The 22968-nt window shown below is 31.6% G+C and overlaps 2 long non-coding RNA genes across 2 annotated transcripts; both read right to left on the minus strand.

Annotated features, from left to right (window-relative positions):
• Positions 1–6085: 6085 nt before the first annotated feature.
• Positions 6086–7652, minus strand: LOC130677631 (uncharacterized). The gene is made up of 3 exons (XR_008991665.1): positions 7495–7652; positions 7010–7123; positions 6086–6286 (listed from the first exon to the last, which is right to left on the minus strand). It is a non-coding gene; the product is annotated as an uncharacterized LOC130677631 (long non-coding RNA).
• Positions 7653–10334: 2682 nt separating this feature from the next.
• LOC130677621 (uncharacterized) lies at positions 10335–13649 on the minus strand. The gene is made up of 4 exons (XR_008991650.1): positions 13623–13649; positions 11751–12058; positions 11269–11379; positions 10335–10538 (listed from the first exon to the last, which is right to left on the minus strand). It is a non-coding gene; the product is annotated as an uncharacterized LOC130677621 (long non-coding RNA).
• Between the last annotated feature and the right edge of the window lie 9319 nt (positions 13650–22968).

The raw sequence follows: 22968 nt of genomic DNA on the forward strand, positions 1-22968 counted from the left end.
CTGGCCAGTGATATCGAGTAAAAACTCGCAATCGCGCCACCTACAACTAAGTCATAAACATTGGTCACACCGACACTGTACACGGAGAAAAAAATATTGTTCTCAGAAGTATACTGTATAGTTACAGTAACAATACGAAAAAGTTATCTACTAGATTGTTACTGCAACGATTTACTGTATCGTTCTGACAACAATACGGTGGATAGCTCTGAGACCTATACGGTATCGTTCTGAGCCCTATCTGACGTCACGCGCGTTGCAAATTATATGAGATATTTAAAAACCTTTATCATTCATAAATAAATGATAAGCAAATAACTTTGATTAAATAAATTAATTCATAAAACTGATTTATTAGTTAGTTATAGTCTAAATAAATTTTAAATATAAATATAAATATATCTTTTAATTTTCCCAATTTATTTATTAGTAATTTAATTTTAAATTTAATATTAATTCAGATCTCATTTGTTTATTGATTATTTTTCTTCTATTTACGTATCACATTTAAATTATAAAACATCGACTATATATAATATTTAGATTTTTGGTTATGAATGTATATTTGATTACAAAAAGCATAAAAAAAACACTTATCAATAAATGTATCAACATAGTTATGGAGATTCTACTCTGTTAATTTATTAATTACCCGTGGGTCCATATTTCAACATCACAATTATTTTTTACACTATTTTTTTTATTAAACGTCTGCTAGCAACAATTATACAATATTCAAAAGTTGGCGCGAAAATGGATGTTTAGTTAGGTTAGACGGTGCCGTGTGAGGTGACGACTACGGAAAGTCGTATAGGGCTCACAGCTATCTAATAGATAGTTACTGGAACGATACGGTATTGTTACCATAAGCATACGTATTGTTGTGGTAACGATCTACGAGTTACTATACTTTAGATCGTTCGAGGAGCAATATTTTTTTCTCCGTGTACCTTTACTAGTGTGTGTGTCTGTTTATTTTTTGTTCGTTTAAGTTCGTTAAAGAAACTAAAATCAAAGAGGAAGTTTCGGTCGTTCCATTTGCTGAAAAATACAATATAAAATTTCCTTTTGAAACTAAAGATGAATTTGAGAATTTCGATAAAAGTCTTATAATTAATCCTAATTCAGAATGTCAACCTGATTTTATTTCTCATTTGCATTTTTGGTTTATTCCTAATTTAAATCTGAGTCGACAACTAACTAATATTTTCAAAAAAATTTTTACTCAAAATGTAGTTTCAAAATATACTAGTTCTAAAAAAAACTGGAGAAAAAACTGTCATATAAGATTATAAAATCGTTGAATGCTTGAATGAATTTTGTGAGGTTAAAAATCTTGGAAGTCCTGCGGAAATAATACAAGCTGTCGGTGTAATTTTACGTAATTCAAAAGACTGGGAAGGCAGTAGAAAACTTAGATAAATATTTTTTTAATTTTCTTCAATTAAAAATAATTACTTTATTGTCAGATTTATTGTTGTTATTCTATTAATCTAATGATGTTATTTATTTCATAATATGAATAAATATAAATTAAACGTTTATGTCATATCGTTTATTTAACATTATTTTTATTTTATTTGACAATTTTTTATAACCCTTGATAACCTCAATATTCAAAATTGATAGTTTCACTGGAGCCGCCATGTTTTGCTTGATCTCTAGTAAAACTGGCCAGTTACTTGACCGAAACTTGATATTACACTGGCCAGTTACTGGTTTAAGTCTAGTTAAACTGGCTAGTTACTGGCTAAAAACTATTTACCAAGACTGCATCATGTTGCGTTTACTACTTAATTTTTTCCGTGTAGGCTAACGAGTGTGTTATTACAGTTGAACGTGTATTTTGTCGCTCTGTCATATTTGGACTATAAATCTGTTCAACCGCTAGTAGTTTTTGAATGTTATTGTTATTTTTGAGTTAATTTTTGTGATTAATTCAAGCTAATTAGTTGCTTCGAAAGTTTACTAATTCTTAGTATTCAATTTATCTTATTAATCACACGATTAGCAATCGGTAGCCGCCACCGATTGATTTTCGGTAACAGCTACCAATAATTTCGGTAGCTATTACCGATTTCTTTGGTATCAGTTACGTATAAACACACACAGACTCACACACGCGTACACAGGGGAACACACACTCGCACTCTCGCACATACATCCCGCGTAACATCCCTCAGAAATAGTTTTTCTATGTTCACTGAAATTCGTCATCAGAACCGAAATATTCGGTTGCAATTACCGATTTCAATCGGTAACTGCTACCAAAATAATCGGTATGTATGTACGAGTGTGCGTGCACGTGCGCGCGTGTGTGTGCTCGAGTGATAAACAATAGCCAATAGCCTACCCATCATGGTGATTTTCGGCGAAAACTATAAATTTGAAGGTTCGGAACACTAAGAAAGAAACGTCGCAGCGCTTTGAGATTTTCAGGGTTTTTTCAGGACACGTTGAGGTTGAAAAAAAACCAACGGTATTCTTTGTCCATCCGTTATATCCAAAGTTATTCCAAAATTTCCGAATATCCTTAAATATGTGAATTTTTACCTAATTTTTGAATCAACATTATTACTTCAAAAAGAAATTTTTCCATTAAAAGCCACTAATTTCGCCTTATAGAGAATGTTTTGCAGTTTTCAAAACCCTACTTCCATTTTCTATACGACCAATATGTCCCGAGTTATCGATTGTCAAATTCAAAATGGACTTTTTTGCTTTGATCAATGATAACTCGGCGCCAAATTGTCGTAAAGACTTTACAAGGAAGGCAAATTAAAGGGCATTAAATTTCATAAAAGAGTTTATTAAAGCCCATATACTTCTTCGAAGACGATCAAAAATTTGGAAAATTTTTTTTTGCGTTGGTTTTCTTAGGATTACTCCAAAACCGTGCATGACAAAAAATTTGAACTCCAGATCTAAAAACTAGAAACTTGAGGCTACAATTTGCTCTTCTTATTTTAACTCTACGACAATTTTTCACCGAGTTACAGCATGTTGAAAATCACCCGAAAATTTCGAATTTTTTTTATATCCCTTAATTTTTGTGACCATTGCATATATATCAATATCGCGAAATCTATTGGTCCTAGGTGGATTTCTTTGCAATAAAAATTGTAGCCAGAAGTCTTATCTTCAAAGCAACCCCAATCCTGTTTTTTAATTTCCATAAGTATTTAAGTTATTAATTCCTAAAGTTGAGAAAACCCGGGTCAAAAATAAAACTTGATTTAGACTTGGTTTCCCGAGTCGAAATTTAAGTCGTAGATTCAACGTTTTGAACGTTGAAATCGTAGATTCAACGTTTTGAACGTTCAAATCGTAAATTCAACGTATTGGATGTTAAAATCGTAATTTGAACATATTGAACGTTGAAATCGTAGTTTGAACGTATTGAACGTTAAAAACGTTAGTTGAACGTATTCAACGTATTGTGAGCGTAAATCAAACCGATAAGGAGTGTAAATAAGTAATATCAAAACTATTCAGATAACCACATGCTTTCAAGCGCATTCGCCATGTTTTTAAGGCGGCAACTCAAAAGGTTCAAACTCTTTCCAATAAATATTTACAAGTGGGGCCAATGATTTTAATTTTAATTTTTTTGATCCCGGGAAAAAATCACCATGCATGATCACGTATGATCATGCAGGATTCATGCATGATTCGTGCCTGATCGTGCATGATTCATGCATAATTCAGGCATGATTCATGCATAATTCAGGCTTGATCCTGCATGACTCATTCATGGCCAGGCATGACTCATTCGTGATCAAGCATGATCATGCATGACTCATTCTAGATCAAGCTTGCGCATGCATTAAGTTTGAAATAATTGTATCCAGAGATATTATCCATCAGGAAAGGTCATGCTTGAGCATGCTCTATTATGCATGACCATGCATGGTTCATACTTGATCATTCATGGCCAGACATGACTCATTGGTGATCAAGCATGATCATGCATGGCTCATTCTAGATTAGACTTGCTCATAACTTACGTTATGAATAATTGTCTACAGAGATATTATTTATCAGGAAAGGTCATGATTGAGCATGCTCTGTCATGCATGACCATACATGGTTCATACTTGATCTTGTATAACTCATTTGTGATCAAGCATGATTCATTCTAGATCAGGCTTGCTCATGACTTACGTTCGAAATCATTGTATCTTGAGTTTTTTATATATAGTGGAAACCCATTTAAATATAGTGGAAACCTAAACATGCAAACCTCTCAATAAGACAATTTATAGATAAATTGAGAAAAATATAGATAGCCCGAACTGGGAATCGAACCCAGACCAATTCGGTATCGTGCCGAGTGCTCTACCAGTTGAGCTATCCGGCACTATACTATATTCCATTCAATTTGATCTATAGCTTATTGAGCCACACCGTCCATCGTACGGTAATACACCATTTAAATATAGTGGAAAACTAAGCATATTAATAGTTAAATAAATAAAAAAACAATTTGTATTCATAAATATTAATTGTTTAATGCATTAAGTGAATAATATGTTAAAAATAGTTTTTAATGAAAGTTCAAAATAAAAGAACCAATGAAAATTGATAAATTACTCTCTATCATTTGTATAGTACGATTAATTATATACCTTAGTTTCTAATACTTACAGCAACATCTTTCAAATAAATAAGCTATGGGAATGCGTGTGCATGCATAATAACGCGTGCTCATGTATGGGAATGCCTGATCGTATTTTTCATAAGCAGCCAATATTTAAATACGACCAAACGTGCTCGAGAGGAATCACAGATTATAAAATCATATGCCTGCTCAGGGAAGATCATGCATGATAATGTATGATCATGCATGATAATGTATGGTCATGCATGATCATGTCTGGCCAAAATCCAGGTCTGATCATGCATGACTGGACACGATCATGACTTCTCAGGCAGAATCATGCATGATCATGACTGCTCAGGCAAAATCATGCCTGTTCATGTCTGGCCAAAATTCAGGCCTGATCATGCATGAGATTTAAGCCTGCTCAGGCATGATCATGCATGCTGATTTTTTCCCGGGGAATGAAATTTCTATTTGATTTTATTGATATATTTTTTTTTTCTTGAAAAATACATAAAAAAATGAACAATTAAAAAAAAAAAAGTTGATTATCACAATTTTTACAAATTTTCAAAAAAATTTATAAATTTGAAAAAAAATTTTGATATTCAACTAGAAATTGTGCACCAAAAATGAAATTGCCTACTGAAAAAATCCATAAATGAGCTCCAAATCTTCAAAATATTTTTGAAATGCAAATGAAAATCAATCTGATAGTTTTCAAAGATCTCAAAATATCAAGATTGAATAAGAATTTGACTCTCAAAAATAAATCTCAATTTAATAACTTTCTTAATTCCAATCATCTGTGATTTTATTAGTTGATTGAATAAGCAAGTATCTAAAAATTAACTCAATCAAATCTTTAGGAAAAGCTTTTAGCTAAATTTAACCCATAGGTTATTTTTTACGCATTGGTATATGTCATTTTTTCGTAACTTTTAATTTTTACTATGGATCATATATTTTTTTTAAACAGTTGAATCTATATTTTTTACGTTCAATACGTTCAAATTACGATTTCAACGTCCAATACGTTGAATTTACGACTTAAATTTCGACTCGGGATTAGACTTAACTGATGGCTTACTTAGTCACGATTTGAGACGAAAAAGTTGAAACCAAGTCGAAATGAACGGTTTAGACTTATTCGACTTAAATTATAAGACGAAAAAGTCAAAAATAAGGTGAAATAATTTTTGTACATAATGGCGGAAGTAAGGTGAATGACTATCGTGCTCGAAGTAAAGACGAAAAAGTTCAAACTAAGATCAAAAAACACGAACAAGTTGAAATAAGTTCAAAAAGTTGAAAAAAATTAAATTTAAGTCGAAAAAGTCGAGATCTTATCGAAAAATCGTCGGCAAATCGATCACTTCAAAAGAAAATAAGGCGAAGCGAGCCCGAATCAAGTTTTATTTTTGACCCGGGAACTTTTTAAAAAACTATGACAAGGAAAAATTTATTACAAAATAATAACCATTTTATACTTTGATAGCGCAATACTATTTATTCATTTGTTTATGCGTCTTACATAATTTTACTTGAAGGAATAATTTAATAGATGTTGAAATTAAATTATTAAAACCTCGAATTTGAAGTTCCACAAATTGTTTAATGTTTTATACATCTCATGGACATTGCATTGCACAAGAATCCTTCACAGCACTTTTTGTCGTAACACTGTAATTAAATTTCTTAAATTAAAGAAAATTTATTGTAGGTCGTGCATACTGGAAAATTTCCAATATAAATTTAATTATCAAGGTCCAGGTTCGGCCTCGTTGGAGCATCGATAGACCCCCAGTGGGCCCTGGTCGTCGATTATTTTATTAATTTTTAATCTCGCTCCCAGCCTTATAAACTCTCAACATTTTTAAATATCCCGCCATTTTGCTTCTGCGAAGGGAATTTTTGAAAATTTCGGATAAAAAATATTTGAATGCCTATAATTTTATCAAAAATATAAATAATTTTATACTCGTCCACCATTTTTTACAGCTTCAAATAAACTTTTGACAAGGAAAATTTGAAAATTTGAGAATTCTTTATTTTTATTTTATTTTTAGAAATATAAGTGTAATTTTCAAAATGGATGTCACATTTTAATAGCATGGGTTTTTTTAATAGCCGATGGAAGTAAAAAAATGCGATAGATTTTTTCAAAAGTCGAATATTAAGAATCGATTCTTAATTGACTTCAAAAACTAAATGTCGATTAGAATCGAAATCGACTTTGCATCCATACTTCAGTGAATGAATCGCACATTCGTCGCTTTCGCACTAGAGTAGGTGTGCAAAAATCATCTTTAAGTTTTTTTTTTTCCTTAGGAATTTAAACTCTCCAATGTTGAGTTGTGACAATCTTTTATTATGACTCTATACATAAAAAATTTTTAAACTTACATATTGGTCAAGAACCGCACAATCTTCATTTACCACAAGCCCAATCAATAACGTAAATATTGATAACAGTAAAATAATTTTGAACATTTTGATTTATTTCGTTGACTTTTAAAACTAAAACATTTATTTAATTTTAGTTAAAAATTCCGTTGAAACTATTGCATTTACATGACACATCATGATGACCTTTTTCATAGGAAATTTTATCTCTCTACATTTTTTATTCCTATAATTTTTCTCATATTTCTGATAGTTTATCCGTAATTTTAAATTAAAAATTAATAGATCGGCTGGAATTAAAATTTTCCGTTCTCGTTTATAAAAATTTCAAATTACAGGGAAACTATCAAAGATACGTCAAAAAAGTACTGAAATGAATTTGTAGGGAATAAAATTTCATAAAAAAAAGTTGCAGGACTTTTTTCCATAAATCCAATAGTTTCAAAGTTATAATTAAAAATATAAAAGCTAAAATGATTTCTTACCGATCGTTGATGTCTGTCAAGGTTTTGGTGACTTCTGTCGACTATGCAATCAATAGGAGCAGCAAGCGAACTTTAAATACCTAACGATTACCCTCACCATCAAATTCAACAAATATTTTACTTATGAACCGGTCGCTAATTGTCGCATAACTTGCGTCAGAGACGGAAAAGAAAAGATCAATTTCAGAACGATTATTTAGTGGGTAGAAGTTTTATCAGAAAAATTGCCTGAGCTGATTGGCTGTTTGTCGATATCGGTATCACCAGTTTTCAAGTACAAAGTAATTATAAACAAAGATAAATACCTAAAAAAAAAATATTATTTTTTTTTCTACGCATTGAATTTTAATGTCGATCAATAACGATCGATATCTCTCCTTTTCTTGCTTGAAAATAAATCAATAGAGGGGTAAAGAAATCGCTTAAAATTTAGGCTTTAATTTGAGACTAATTTCAAGTCTCAATATCTACTAGCTTTGAAATAATTAATTTTTATAATTAAAATCATGAAATGTTTAAAAAAAAATAGTAATTTTTTCTTGCATCAATTTTTCTATACAGATCAATATTTCAGAATCTATCGGTCCTAGATCAAACTTTTGCTGACAAAAATTTTAGCCAAACTTCCGCTCTTCAAAATAAGACTATCGTCGATTCTTTATTTTCATGACTTTCGAAGTTACGACTTTTGAAAGTTCAAAAAATCAATTTTTACTGAAATTGTACATTTTTTCCTCTGCTCTAGCTCCTTCTACGTCTATACACGGAGATAAATTTATGGTAACCGTTCCTAGTACATTTATCAAATATCATCCCATACCGTTATGGTAATGATTGATTGGAATTATGGGATATAGACGTAAAAAACCGAATAGTAAATGCAACATGATGTAGTCTTGGTAAATAGACATGATTTGTCATGTTTCGGCTACATGATTTTCATGTAGCCGTAATAGCATAAAATTAAGCTGCAACAACTAAATATTTATGCTTCAGGAAAATTACTTATTACCAAGCAGCAGTCAAGCAAACAATGAGGTCCTTATCGGGATGGCCTTATCAGGACCTTACCAGGATATCCAGGATATTAGTAATTATTGATAAAAAAATATTAAACTGCAAAAAAAAATACGAGAATTTTAATTCGATCGAGAATTTTATCTATTGTATTGAGAGCATTAATTAGAGGAAGTAAACATATTTTTTATTGATGAAAAAATCCCGATAACTGCTGGGCTCGAACCTGCGTCCTTTCGATTCAAAGTCCTCGATGCTATCCACTGGGCTGACATACGCAAGTGATCTTGAAAGTGTAAATATAATATTCATTATGATGTCAAAGAATAACTGATGAAGAGGTAAAAAATCTGTGCTGCAATGATTGACGTGATTTTTATATAATATTCTTTTGTTCTTTTTTTTAATTTTTAGCCTGTAAATGGAATATTTAAAGGGATGGGATAACTTTTTTTTGAACAAGGATATCCAGATAAGGTCCTGATCAGGAACTCGTCAGGTTGACCTGATGGCAAATAACTTTTTTTAACTTCCCGCTAAGAAAATTGAAAATTTTCAAAACTTCGGGAAATTATTGGTTTCGGTCCGATTTACAAAAATCGAATTTCCATCAGATGTCGACGTTTCGAGGTCCTAGGAAGCTATCCTGACTAATTTCACGATGATGTCCGAGTGTATGTATGTGTGTACGTACGTACGTATGTATGTATGTATGTAAATATTCATAACTCTTGAACGGATGAACCGATTTTGATCGTTAAGGTGTCATTCGACGCGGCTTGTTAATGTCTTGAAGCCGTAAAAATTTGAACTTAATCGGTAGGGTGCGTTCAGAGATATTTCAAAAATAAAATTTTTTCGAAAATATTTTATTTGGATAACTTTTAATTTGCGCGATGGATCGATTCCAAAATCTCATCAGCTCTAAAACTCTATAAGCCGCGTCGAATGCCACCTCAACCATCAAAATCGGTTCATTCGTTCGCGAGATATCGTGGGAGAAGGAAATGCTAAAAAATGGTTGTTTACTAAACAATGGGATACAAAAGTATTTGCGAGCTCGAAGAGCTCGAAAATGTAATCACAATAATGTTTTCGAGCCCAACGAGCTCGAAAACAGCGGGAAGTTTTGGGGCTGGCCCGCAGGGTCAACTGACAGACCGATTTTTTTAATAAGGATATCCTGATGAGGTCCTGACAAGGAACTTGTCGGGTTTGCCCTAATAAGGCAAACCTTATATTAACCCGATGAGGTCCTTATGGTACTTCAGGCAAATCAGGAAGAAATTCTAGTCGGGAACTCGGCGCTAAATTGTCGTAAAGACGTTGCAAGGAAAGCAAATTAAAGGGCATTAAATTTCCTAAAAGAGTTTATTAAAGCCCATATGCGTCTTCGAAGACGATCAAAAATTTGTAAAATTTTTTTTGCGGTGGTTTTCTTAGGATTACTCCAAAACCGTGCATGATAAAAAATTTCAACTTCAGATCTGAAAACTATAAACTTGAGGCTACAATTTGCTCTTGTCATTTTTACTCTACGACAATTTTTCACCGATTTACAGCATGTTGAAAATCACCCAAAAACTCGAATTTTTTTTATATCCCTTAATTTTTGTGACCATTGTAGATAGATCAATATCGCGAAATCTATTGGTCCTAGGTGGATTTCTTAGCAATAAAAATTGTAGCCAGAAGTCTTATCTTCAAAGCAACCCCGATCCTGTTTCTTAATTTCCATAAGTATCTAAGTTATTGATTCCTAAAGTTGAGAAAATTTTTTAACAAACTATGACAAGGAAAAATTGATTACAAAATAATAACCATTTTATATTTTGATAGCGCAATACTATTTATTCATTTGTTTATGCGTCTTACATAATTTTACTTGAAGGAATAATTTAATAGATGTTGAAATTAAATTATTGATACCTCGAATTTGAAGTTCAATTATTTTTTTCCGATTTCATACATATGTGTGCGTATCCGAAGCAAAAGAATCCTTCACAACACGGTTGGAAGCCGTTACACTGTAATTAAATTTCTTAAATTAAAGAAAATTTATTGTAGGTCGTGCATACTGGAAAATTTCCAATATAAATTTAATTATCAAGGTCCAGGTTCGGCCTCGCTGGAGTATCGATAGACCCCCAGTGGGCCCTGGTCGTCGATTATTTTATTAATTTTTAATCTGGCTCCCAGTCTTATAAACTCTCAACATTTTTAAATATCCCGCCATTTTGCTTCTGCTAGGGGAATTTTTGAAAATTTCGGATAAAAAATATTTGAATGCCTATAACTCTCAAGAATATAAATAATTTTATACTCGTCTACCATTTTTTACAGCTTCAAAAAAACTTTTGATAAGAAAAATTCGAAAATTTGAGAATTCTTCATTTTTATTATATTTTTTTTTATTTTTAGAAATATAAGTGTAATTTTCAAAATGGATGTCACATTTTTATAAGATGGGTTTTTTTAATAGCCGATGGCAGTAAAAAAATGCGATAGATTTTTTCGAAAGTTGAATATTAAGAATCGATTCTTAATTGACTTCAAAAACTAAATGCCGATTAGAATCGAAATCGACTTTGCATCCATACTTCAATGAATGAATCGCACATTCATCGCTTTCGCACTAGAGTAGGTGTGCAAAAATCTTCTTTAAGTTTTTCGTTTCCGTTGGAATTCAAATTCTCCAATGTTGAGTTGTGACAATCTTTTATTATAACTCTATACATATAAAATTTTTAAACTTACACTTCGACCCATACAATCCTCTTCATTTACCACAAGCCCAATCATTAACGTAAATATTGATAACAGTAAAATGATTTTGAACATTTTGATTTATTTCGTTGACTTTTAAAACTAAAAAATTTATTTAACTTTAATTAAAAATTCCGTTGAAACTATTGCATTTACATGAAATATTATGATTATCTTTTTTATAGGAAATTTTATCTCTCTACATTTTTGATTCCTATAATTTTTTTCATATTTTTGATAGTTTATCCGTAATTTTAAATTAAAAATTAATAGATCGGCTGGAATTAAAATTTTCCGTTCTCGTTTATAAAAATTATAGATTACAGGCAAGTTATCAATGATACGTCAAAAAAGTACTGAAATGAATTTGTAGGGAATAAAATTTCATAAAAAAAAGTCGCAGGACTTTTTTCCATAAGTTCAATAGTTTCAAAGTTTTAATTAAAAATATAGAAGCTAAAATGATTTCTTACCGATCGTTGATGTTTGTCAAGGTTTTGGTAACTTCTGTCGACTATGCTATCAATGGGAGCAGCAAGCGAATTTTAAATACCTAACGATTGCCCTCACCATCAAGTTTAACAAATGTTTTATCTATAAACCGGTCGCTAATTGTTGCATAACTTGCGTCAGAGACGGAAAATAAAAGTTATCAATTGCAGAACGATTATTTTGTGGGTAGAATATTTATCAGAAAAATTGCCTGAGCTGATTGGCTGTTTGTCGATATCGGTATCACGTGTTTTCAAGTACAAAGTAATTATAAGCAAAAACAACATACCTAATAAAAAAAATATTATTTTCATTATACACATTAAATTTAATGTCGATCTTTAACGATCTATATCTATACTCTTCTTGCTTGATAATGAATCAAAAGGGGGGTGGAGACATCGCTCAAAATCTGGGCTTTCATTTGAGTCTAATTTCAAGTCTCAATCTCTACTAGCTTTGAAATAATTAATTTTTATAATTAAAATCAAGAAATGTTAAAAAAATATTTGGAATTTTTTCTTACATCAATTTTTCTATACAGATCAATATTGCACAACTCGTGCTGTACGATCCAAAAATTTTTTTTCGCTTCACTAAATAATTATTATATTTTCTTATACGCTTTGAATTTTGATGTCAACCAATAACAATTGTCACGTACGTACGTATGTAAATATCTGTAACTTTTGAACGTATGAACCGATTTTGATCGGCAAGGTGGCATTCGACACGGCTTGTCGATATCTAAAAGCTGTGAAAAATTGAGCTTGATCGGTAAAGCTCGTTTGGAGCTATTCCAAAAATAAAATTTTTTTTAAAAATGTTTTTTAACTTCCCGCTAAGAAAATCGACGATTTTCGAAAAATTGGAAAGTTATTGTTTTCACCCCGATTCGCGAAAATCGAAATTTCATCAGAAGTCGACGTTCTGAGGTCCTAGGAAGCTATTCTGACTATTATCAGAATGATGTCCGAGTGTCTGTATGTATGTATGTATGTATGTGTGTGTCCGGTCTATAACTTTTTAACTAATGAACCGATTTGGATGGTTAAGGCGGCAATCGAAAGAGCTTGTTGGCCATCAACTTTTCTGAAAATTTCAGATCATCCGATCAAGTAGACTCGAAAATATTAGCGAATTACGGAAAAAAAATTTTTTTTTTTTTTATTTTGTTATTGATTTCTTAGAAACCACTTGAACGATTGACTTCAAAATATAATCAACTCTAGAACTCAATGAAACGCGTCGATTGCTGCCTCAACCATCAAAATCGGTTCATTTCCCATACAGAAACAAAGAATCAGCCCATTACTGGGTCATGAATGGCTGCCAGATTTGAAGCATTAGCCGAAGATCGACTGAATATCGGGTGATAACGATATGCCAAGCATGGCAGTCGCAAGCGTTGGCCAATCGTGGCAATCAATCATCGGCCAAAGCTTGGTATCATTTTCAGAATGATATCCGAGTGTCTTTATGTATGTGTGTGTGGGTGTGTAAACTCAATACTTGAATAAATTTGTAGGAAATAAAATTTTACAAAAAAAAAAATCCCTTAACTTTTTATGTATCTGAAGATCAGAACGTTTTTCGCGCAACGAAAATGAAAAATTTGTATAATTTACTGCTTAAGGGGTAGTTGGGGGTGGCCTGCAATTTTCGGCTGAGATACTAGCGCGTGTACGAAACATTTCAAAACTCTAGATCCAGTAGATTTCTTACTTTTCATTCTGTTTTTTGATTTTCGTTTCACGAAAAACGTTCCGATCTTCAGGTACATAACTTTTTTCCATACGTTCAATAGTTTCAAAGTTATAATTAAAAATATAGAAGATAAAATGATTTCTTACCGGTCGCTAATTGTCGCATAATTTGCGTCAGAGACGGAAAATAAAAGATATGAATTTCAGAATGATTATTTTGTGAATAGAATTTTTATCAGAAAAATTGCCTGAGCTGATTGGCTGTTTGTCGATATCGGTATCACGTGTTTTCAAGTACAAAGTAATTATAAGCAAAAACAACATACCTAATAAAAAAAATATTATTTTCTTTATACGCATTGAATTTAATGTCGATCTTTAACGATCGATATCTATACTCTTCTCGCTTGAAAATCAATCAATAGGGGGCGGAGAAATCGCTCAAAATCTGGGCTTTAATTTGAGACTAATTTCAAGTCTCAATCTCTACTAGCTTTGAAATAATTAATTTTTATAATTAAAATCATGAAATGTTTAAAAAATATTTGGAATTTTTTCTTACATCAATTTTTCTATACAGATCAATATTTCAGAATCTATCAGTCGTAGATCAAACTTATGCCTTCAAAAATTGTAGCCATACTTTCGCTCTATAAAATAAGACCATCGTCGTTTCTTTACGTTCATGGCTTTGGAAATTAAGACTTTTTAAAGTTCAAAAAATCAATTTCTACTAAAACTGGGAATTTTTTATTATGATCTGTCTATCTATATAGATCAATATCTCAGAAACTATTGATCCTAAATAAATTTGTTTTAAACAAAAATTGTAGCCACAAGGGCACTCTTTGAAATGAGCCCAATCCCGTTCCTTAATTTTCATAAAATTTCGAGTTATGAATTTTCAAAGTTCAAAAAATCAATTTTTACCAAAACTGGGAAGTTTTTATGATGATCTCTCTATCTATATAGATCAATATTTTAGAAACTATTGATCCTAGATCAATTTGTTCTAAACAAAAATTGTAGCCAAAATACCACTCTTTGAAATGGGCCCAACCCCTTTCCTTAATTTTCATAAAATTTCGAGTTATGAATTTTCAAAATTCAAAAAATCAATTTTTACCAAAACTGGGAATTTTTTATTATGATCTCTCTATCTATATAGATCAATATCTCAGAAACTATTGATCCTAGATCAAACTTTTTTAAACAAAAATTGTCGCCATAATTCCACTCTATAAAACGATCCCAATCCCGCTTCTAAATTCTCGTAAGTTTCTAAGTTATCAATTTTTTAAATTGAAATCAAAAGTCCATTCCCAAAATTCTCCCTTATCCTTTATCTGCATGCCAATATCTTTTAATCTAACAGCCGGAAGTTGATCACTAAAAAAATAAAATTGTAGCCAAAAGTCTATTCTTAAAAATGCGCTCAATCCTGTTCCTTAATTTCCATAACTTTCCTAGTTATTAATTTTTAAATTACCCGAAAGAAAAATTTATATATTTCCCGCGTTTCTAAATTCAATAAAATTAATTAAAATAAATAATTATCAAGTGATTAATTGATTTCCGCGTACGAGTTGTAATAAAATACAATGCTCAGGCTTATAATACACAATAAAATACAGCATGTGGATCTCTGAGTAGTTGAAACGCATCTGGCAGGCGTAGAGGCCACTAAAATTTTCTCTCCCGTCTCTGTGGTCTCTGGTCTCAAGACTTTGCCAACAATTTAAATAATAATAATAATGGAGAGTTCTGTATTTTAAAGTAGACTTAGATCATTTTGATATTTTGTAGTGACATTAAAGATATAATAACTCTTGTGACAATAAAAAGACTTGGAATTTTTGAGGAAAAAAAAAAAATATTTTTAAATCCGCGGATCGTGACTCGCGTGTTGGCGAAAGAGTAAGTGAGAGTTAAATGGTGATGAGAGTTAGAGATGGCATGTAAAAGCCATCACATGTCTTGGAATTATTTTTTTTTTGTTTATTCCCACCCACTAAACACCTGCGCGTATTTGTCTTTTGGCGCCCGCGAACTTCAAGAGATTAATATATGCCGGGAACTAAAAGACAAGACGATGGCTCGTACAGCTGACAAGTTTTTATTTTTATTGCCAAGATGGACATGAACAGAAAAATTTTTTCTGCCAAAGTGGAATTTACAATTTTAATTGAAAATTAGAAAAGAAAATTTATAACTTTATATTCAGTGAAAATTTCGAGATAAAATGGGTCTTATTTTGTAAATCAGACTTTTGGCGATTCTGAGACCAACCTAAAGTTCATTTTTGGATATCTAGAAGCTGAGATATCAGTGTTGAAGAGAATTCATAGATTTTAAATCGATATAGATCAGATCTTTGGTAAAATTTTATTTTTTTTATCTGAATCCGATTACTAGTTCTCGAGATATCGAACTTTCATAATTATTGAATAAAATCCTGAACATAATACCGAATTGGGCCTTACGTAAAAATTGGGCCTTAATTACTAAAAATTATTGCAATTTCTACTTAAGCATTCAAATTATCTGCATATTACTTTTTTTACAAATAGAGGTACAAAAATTGGGCCTTAAGGCCCAAAATTAATTTTTGGGTCCACCTGTTTCATGTTGGCTATAAGAATCCTCGAGTCATCATAATAAGAACGGAACTAGTATTTAAATCTCACAGATAAACATAATTTATAATTGGGCCTTATCGGGTCCAGAAAATCTCAACCATATTTTCCAGTAATAAATTCTTATTCAATGAAGATATTGTTCCTATATTAAAATACACAACAGGCGATTATTTACATGTAGGCTTTGTGCCCAAAGTTGGGACTTATGGCTCGAATCTAGATTTGGAACCCAAAAAATTTATTTGACAAACTACCGATTTAAAACAACGATAACGATGTGTTTGTACGCTCCCCAAAAAGCAAAAATAAGGCCCAAATACTGAGGCGTAGGCCCAAAAATTAAAATAAGGCCCAAATTATTCAAAGTGAATCCTGTGCGGATTTAATATTTCTTTCAATGTAGTTTTAAGTACTACTAAATAAAATGAAATTTCGAGGGCCTTAACGCCCAAAGCTATTCAACTGGGACTCAGGTAAAATGGAATTTGTGTAAACGTACTTACAAAATAAAATTGAATAAGTTTTAAAAATGACGATATTATCCTGTGTAGCAATACACGCACAGGTGCTTCTTTGGGACCCAAACGTCCGTGATACGGTCCCAGTCGTTAAAAACACTCCCCTCTGTCCCCTCCCCCCTTCTTCCTGATCTGTATCCTTTTCTGTTGGCTAGTTGGGTTCTGAGGACCCAAAGCGGCACACCTGCCGCATCATTCATTGCCTCTACTCGATTTTGGGCCCCATCATCTTTACTGGCATCCTACGCGTTTCATTACCATATTCCCCTGGCCCCACCTCTAACACTCGGACGTTTTAAGGGCCTCATCTCACTCCTCTTGTTCCTTTTCTCACTATCTCCGTTCTTCTATACATCGGGGCCTTAATGAATCTTCAAAGGCCAATACACTTGCGAGCAGCTTGATAATAATAATAAAAAAAAAATAAGTTATTTAGATACACGACGTTGCGAGCGTCATTATCGATCAATTTCGATCGTCAGATAATTAATCCCCTTGTGAAAAATAAATGGGCCTTACAGATTTTTTTACTGTCTTTTTACATGTTTTATAATTGAACTTTTACTCTTACTTTTTAAATTTGTAAGATCTTCTCTTTGGGTCCGTGAGGCCCTATTTTAATTTTGGGTATATCAGGCCCAACCTCATGTTTTATTTATTCCTGCATGTAAAATTATTTTAAACAATGTCACATAGAGATTTGAAGAGAAATTTTATCAAAATAAGGTTCTAAATTTACTTCTAAACTCGTGATGCCCCGCAATTATTTTGGGACCATAAGTCCCAATTTATATTTCGAGTTAATTTATCATGAAAATCATCTACCCACAGTTATCTAGTCATTAAGTTTTGACTAAAATAAGGCCCCATTTCTTATTTTAACTAATATATGGTCCCATTTCTTATTTTTGACAAATAAGGCCCAATTTTTATTTTTTAATTACAATAAATAATATTTTCCTGATGAATCTTCTATCAGACTACTGTCATTCAATAGGGGCCAATTTGATGTCTCTCCCCATTGAGACCCAAAATCAAACTGAGTTCTCCAAGGCCCAATTTCAATTATTAAACATACGTCATGAAGGAAATTTTATTAAGACACATTTTTATGTGTTTTGATTTTATATACTCCAGTTTAAGCTCAATTAGGCCCAAATTTATATAGGGGACTCATGCAGCCCACTTTTTATACCCATAGAATATTAACAAAAACTCATTTATGCTGACAAATTATTAATCGAGCCGCCAGATGTAATTTTCACATTTAAGGCCCAAAAAATAAAATCGGGGCCGCAAGGCCCAATTATATTTTTTTTGTAAAAGTCAACAAAAAATCAATGTCGTCATTTTGACATTAAATAAAGGCCCAATTTCCACCCACTTACTTAAGTCCCAAACAAAATAAAACCACACAAACGAGTATGCTTCCAAGAATGGTATCCGGGCGTGACCTTTCCCACTCTGGACAATTCTCAGGGGACCGATCGGACTGTAGTCGGTGTAGTGTCGACACAGGTGTGTGGGCCTTAAGCACAGGCGCCAGGGCCCAGCGGGTTGTCTGGTCCTTCGATATGTCTACGAGCTAACCGACCAGCATCCTCTCCCTCGCATTCTCGACGCTCTCCAAGGACCCCTTGTCCCTCTCCCCGCAGTCCCCTCTACTATAATCCAGACTATTTTTTTGGGCCTTTTTTTGCTTCTCAATCCCCTTTTACTCAGCTCCCACTCACCTGTGTCTCTACTCTTCTCAACATTCCTCAGATTATAAAAAAAACGAAATTCATAATTTTTTTTTTTTTTTTTTAATTAAAATGTTTTTCAACGGACATTAAAAAAAATACGCTTACTTTATTTACCCAAGGGTGTCACTTGCATCAGATGCTCACCTGTCTCAGGTGTCGCGGTCACAGCAAATGCCCGTAAAAAAAAAACATCAATTTGTGGTTTTTTGGGTTGCAAGCCCGAAAATTTTTTTTTTTTTTCCGACTCTTAATACATCTAAAATACTAATTACGTGTAATTACACATCGATTGTTGACAAAAAAAAATTATATGTGGTTTGTAATTGAAATTTTTATGAAAACTTTCAAAATTTTTTGTTGAAAAAATTTAAAATAATTCATAAATTCCAAAATTATTAAAATTAAGGAACGGAATTGGGCTCATTTTAAAGAGTGATCTTTTAGCTACAATTTTTATTCTAAACAATTTGATCTAGGATCGATAGATTCCAAGATATAGATATATATAGACAGATAGATCACAAGAAAAAATTTCCAGTTTTAGTAAAAATTGATTTTTTGAATTTTGAAAATTCATAACTTGAAAATTTATGAGAATTAAGGAACGGAGTTGGTCTCATTTTAAAGAGTGATCTTTTAGCTACAATTTTTATTTGAAACAATTTGATCTACGGTGAATAGTTTCCGAGATATCGATCTATATAGACCGATAGATCATAAGAAAAAATTTCCAGTTTTGGTAAAAATTTATTTTTTGAATTTTGAAAATTCATAACTTGAAAATTTATGAGAATTAAGGAACGAAGTTGGTCTCATTTTAAAGAGTGATCTTTTAGCTACAATTTTTATTTGAAACAATTTGATCTAGGATCGATAGATTCCAAGATATAGATATATATAGACAGATAGATCATAAGAAAAAATTTCCAGTTTTAGTAAAAATTGATTTTTTGAATTTTGAAAATTCATAACTTGAAAATTTATGAGAATTAAGGAACGAAGTTGGTCTCATTTTAAAGAGTAGACTTTTGGCTACAATTTTTATTCAAAACAATTTGATCTAGGATCGATAGATTCCAAGATATAGATATATATAGACAGATAGATCACAAGAAAAAATTTCCAGTTTTAGTAAAAATTGATTTTTTGAATTTTGAAAATTCATAACTTGAAAATTTATAAGAATTAAGGAACGGAGTTGGTCTCATTTTAAAGAGTGATCTTTTAGCTACAATTTTTATTCTAAACAATTTGATCTAGGATCGATAGATTCCAAGATATAGATATATATAGACAGATAGATCACAAGAAAAAATTTCCAGTTTTAGTAAAAATTGATTTTTTGAATTTTGAAAATTCATAACTTGAAAATTTATGAGAATTAAGGAACGGAGTTGGTCTCATTTTAAAGAGTGATCTTTTAGCTACAATTTTTATTTGAAACAATTTGATCTACGGTGAATAGTTTCCGAGATATCGATCTATATAGACCGATAGATCATAAGAAAAAATTTCCAGTTTTGGTAAAAATTGATTTTTTGAATTTTGAAAATTCATAACTTGAAAATTTATGAGAATTAAGGAACGAAGTTGGTCTCATTTTAAAGAGTGATCTTTTAGCTACAATTTTTATTTGAAACAATTTGATCTACGGTGAATAGTTTCCGAGATATCGATCTATAAAGATAGAGAGATCATAAGAAAAAATCTCCAGTTTTGGTAAAAATTTATTTTTTGAATTTTGGAAATTCATAACTTGAAAATTTATGAGAATTAAGGAACGAAATTGGTCTCATTTTAAAGAGTGATCTTTTAGCTACAATTTTTATTTGAAACAATTTGATCTACGGTGAATAGTTTCCGAGATATCGATCTATAAAGATAGAGAGATCATAAGAAAAAATCTCCAGTTTTGGTAAAAATTTATTTTTTGAATTTTGGAAATTCATAACTTGAAAATTTATGAGAATTAAGGAACGAAATTGGTCTCATTTTAAAGAGTGATCTTTTAGCTACAATTTTTATTTGAAACAATTTGATCTACAGTGAATAGTTTCCGAGATATCGATCTATATAGACCGTAGATCATAAGAAAAAATTTCCAGTTTTGGTAAAAATTTAATTTTAGAACTTTAAAAATTCATAACTCCCAGAGTTATGAAAATTAAGGAACGAAGTTGGTCTCATTTTAAAGAGTGATCATTTAGCTACAATTTTTATTTGAAACAATTTGATCTACGGTGAATAGTTTCCGAGATATCGATCTATATAGACAGATAGATCATAAGAAAAAATCTCCAGTTTTGGTAAAACTTTAGTTTTTGAGCTTTAAAAATTTATAACTTCCAAAGTAATCATCATTAAGCTATACAACCATGTTAATATTAAAGTTCAGACTCTCCTCGATTTCAAACTACCCCATAAGCTTTGATTTCTCTGAGTACTCTCCGAGAAATCTCAACTTGAAGTCATGGAAAAAAATTGAAATTTGAAAAAGTGTGAAATTTAGCCTCCGTTATTTGAATAGGACACGCAATAAATCAGTCCCTAATGCACTAGAGTGATCCTTGAAGCTGTGGACAATATACACGCCGTAACCAGATGTCCTCTGGACGCCAATCAGCGAGTCCGCAGCCACCCTAGCACTCAGTCGAGCTCGATCCCATCCAGTTCCAGTTTGATATCAACGTCCCCTTGGATTAGTTCTCGACCTAAACCCCAACAAATCTGACTCTGACATCCTCTGACACCCTTGGACATCTTGACCTCCTTTTTACCCCCCCCCCCCTTGCACGGAGTAATTACTGAGTATTTAATTTAATTAAAATATTTAATTTGTATTTGTCGGAAAAGCTGGAGATCAATAAATATTTGACGTTCGACGCATAAATTTAAGGTCCCATCTGTTATTCCAAGCTCGGTGGGATTAATTATTGGACCTGGACATATGAGACATGTTAGCAAACAAATCTGTCAACGGTATTATGGTTTCAATTGATTTCTCATCGATATTCGAACTCTTGTTTATTTTTTTTTTATTGAGAATTTTCTTCTTTTTTACTTTGGAAATTGATAACTAGGAAATTTATGGAAATTAAGAAATGGAGGTCAGCTGGTTGAAAAGATTGGACTTTTGGCTACAATTTTCTTTTTTTAGTGATCTACTTCCGGTCAGTAGATCGTGAGATATCTGCTTGCGGAGATGGAAGAAAATTTTTAGAATGAAGAATTTGAGTATTTAAGTTTATTTGGGATTTAAAAATTCGTAACTTGGAAACTTATGGGAATTAAGAAACGGGGTTGGGCTCATTTTGGAAAGTGGCCTTTTGGCTACAATTTTTGTTGGAAACAAATTGATCTACGATCGATAGTTTCTGAGATATTGATCTATAAAGATAGAGAGATCATAAGAAAAAATTTCCAGTTTTGGTAAAAATTGATTTTTTGAACTTTGAAAATTCATAACTTGAAAATTTATGAAAATTAAGGAACGGGAATGGGCTCATTTTGAAGAGTGGACTTTTGGCTACAATTTTTGTTTAAAACAATTTTATCTAGGATCAATAAGATCTGAGATATTGATCTATATAGATAGACAGATCATAATAGAAAATCTCTAGTTTTGGTAAAAATTGATTTTTTGAACTTTGAAAATTCATAACTTGGAAATTTATGAAAATTAAGGAACGGGATTGGGCTCATTTCGAAAAGTGGCCTTTTGGCTACAATTTTTGTTTGAAACAAATTGATCTAGGATCAATAGTTTCTAAGATATTGATCTATATAGATAGACAAATTAAAAGAAAAAATCTCCAGTTTTAGTAAAAATTGATTTTTTGACCTTTGAAAATTCATAACTTGGAAATTTATGAAAATTAAGGAACGGGATTGGGCTCATTTTGAAGAGTGGCCTTTTGGCTACAATTTTTGTCTAAAACAAATTGATCTACGATCAATAGTTTCTGAGATATTGATCTATATAGAAAGACAGATCATAAAAAAAAATCTCTAGTTTTGGTAAAAATTGATTTTTTGAACTTTGAAAATTCATAACTTGGAAATTTATGAAAATTAAGGAACGGGGTTGAGCTCATTTTGAAGAGTGGACTTGAAGCTACAATTTTCGTTTCAAACAAATTGATCTACGATCAATAGTTTCTGAGATATTGATCTATAAAGATAGAGAGATCATAAGAAAAAATCTCTAGATTTTTGTAAAAATTGATTTTTTGACCTTTGAAAATTCATACCTTGGAAAATTATCAAGAGTAACAAATGGGGTTGGCCTCATTTCAAAGAGTATATTTTTGGCTACAATTTTTGTCTCAACCAATTTGATCCCCAGTCAACAATTTCTTAGATAACCCTCCCTTAACTCAACAGAAACAAAATTAAAAATCAAAAATTTCAATTTTATGAATTCCAAAAACTCATAACTTAAAAAAAAGTCAAAATTACGAAATTTCATCCACCCCAACTCAATCCTCAGACTTTTCTCGATTTTCCAACCCCGGTAAAAATTCATTTCCAACCTCTAGATCAAAATACCTTAGACCCGAACAAAATGAAATGAAAGTAATTTTTAAAAATT

This window comes from Microplitis mediator, chromosome 11, assembly GCF_029852145.1.
Source record: "Microplitis mediator isolate UGA2020A chromosome 11, iyMicMedi2.1, whole genome shotgun sequence".
In the NCBI taxonomy this organism is placed as follows: Eukaryota; Metazoa; Arthropoda; class Insecta; order Hymenoptera; family Braconidae; genus Microplitis; species Microplitis mediator.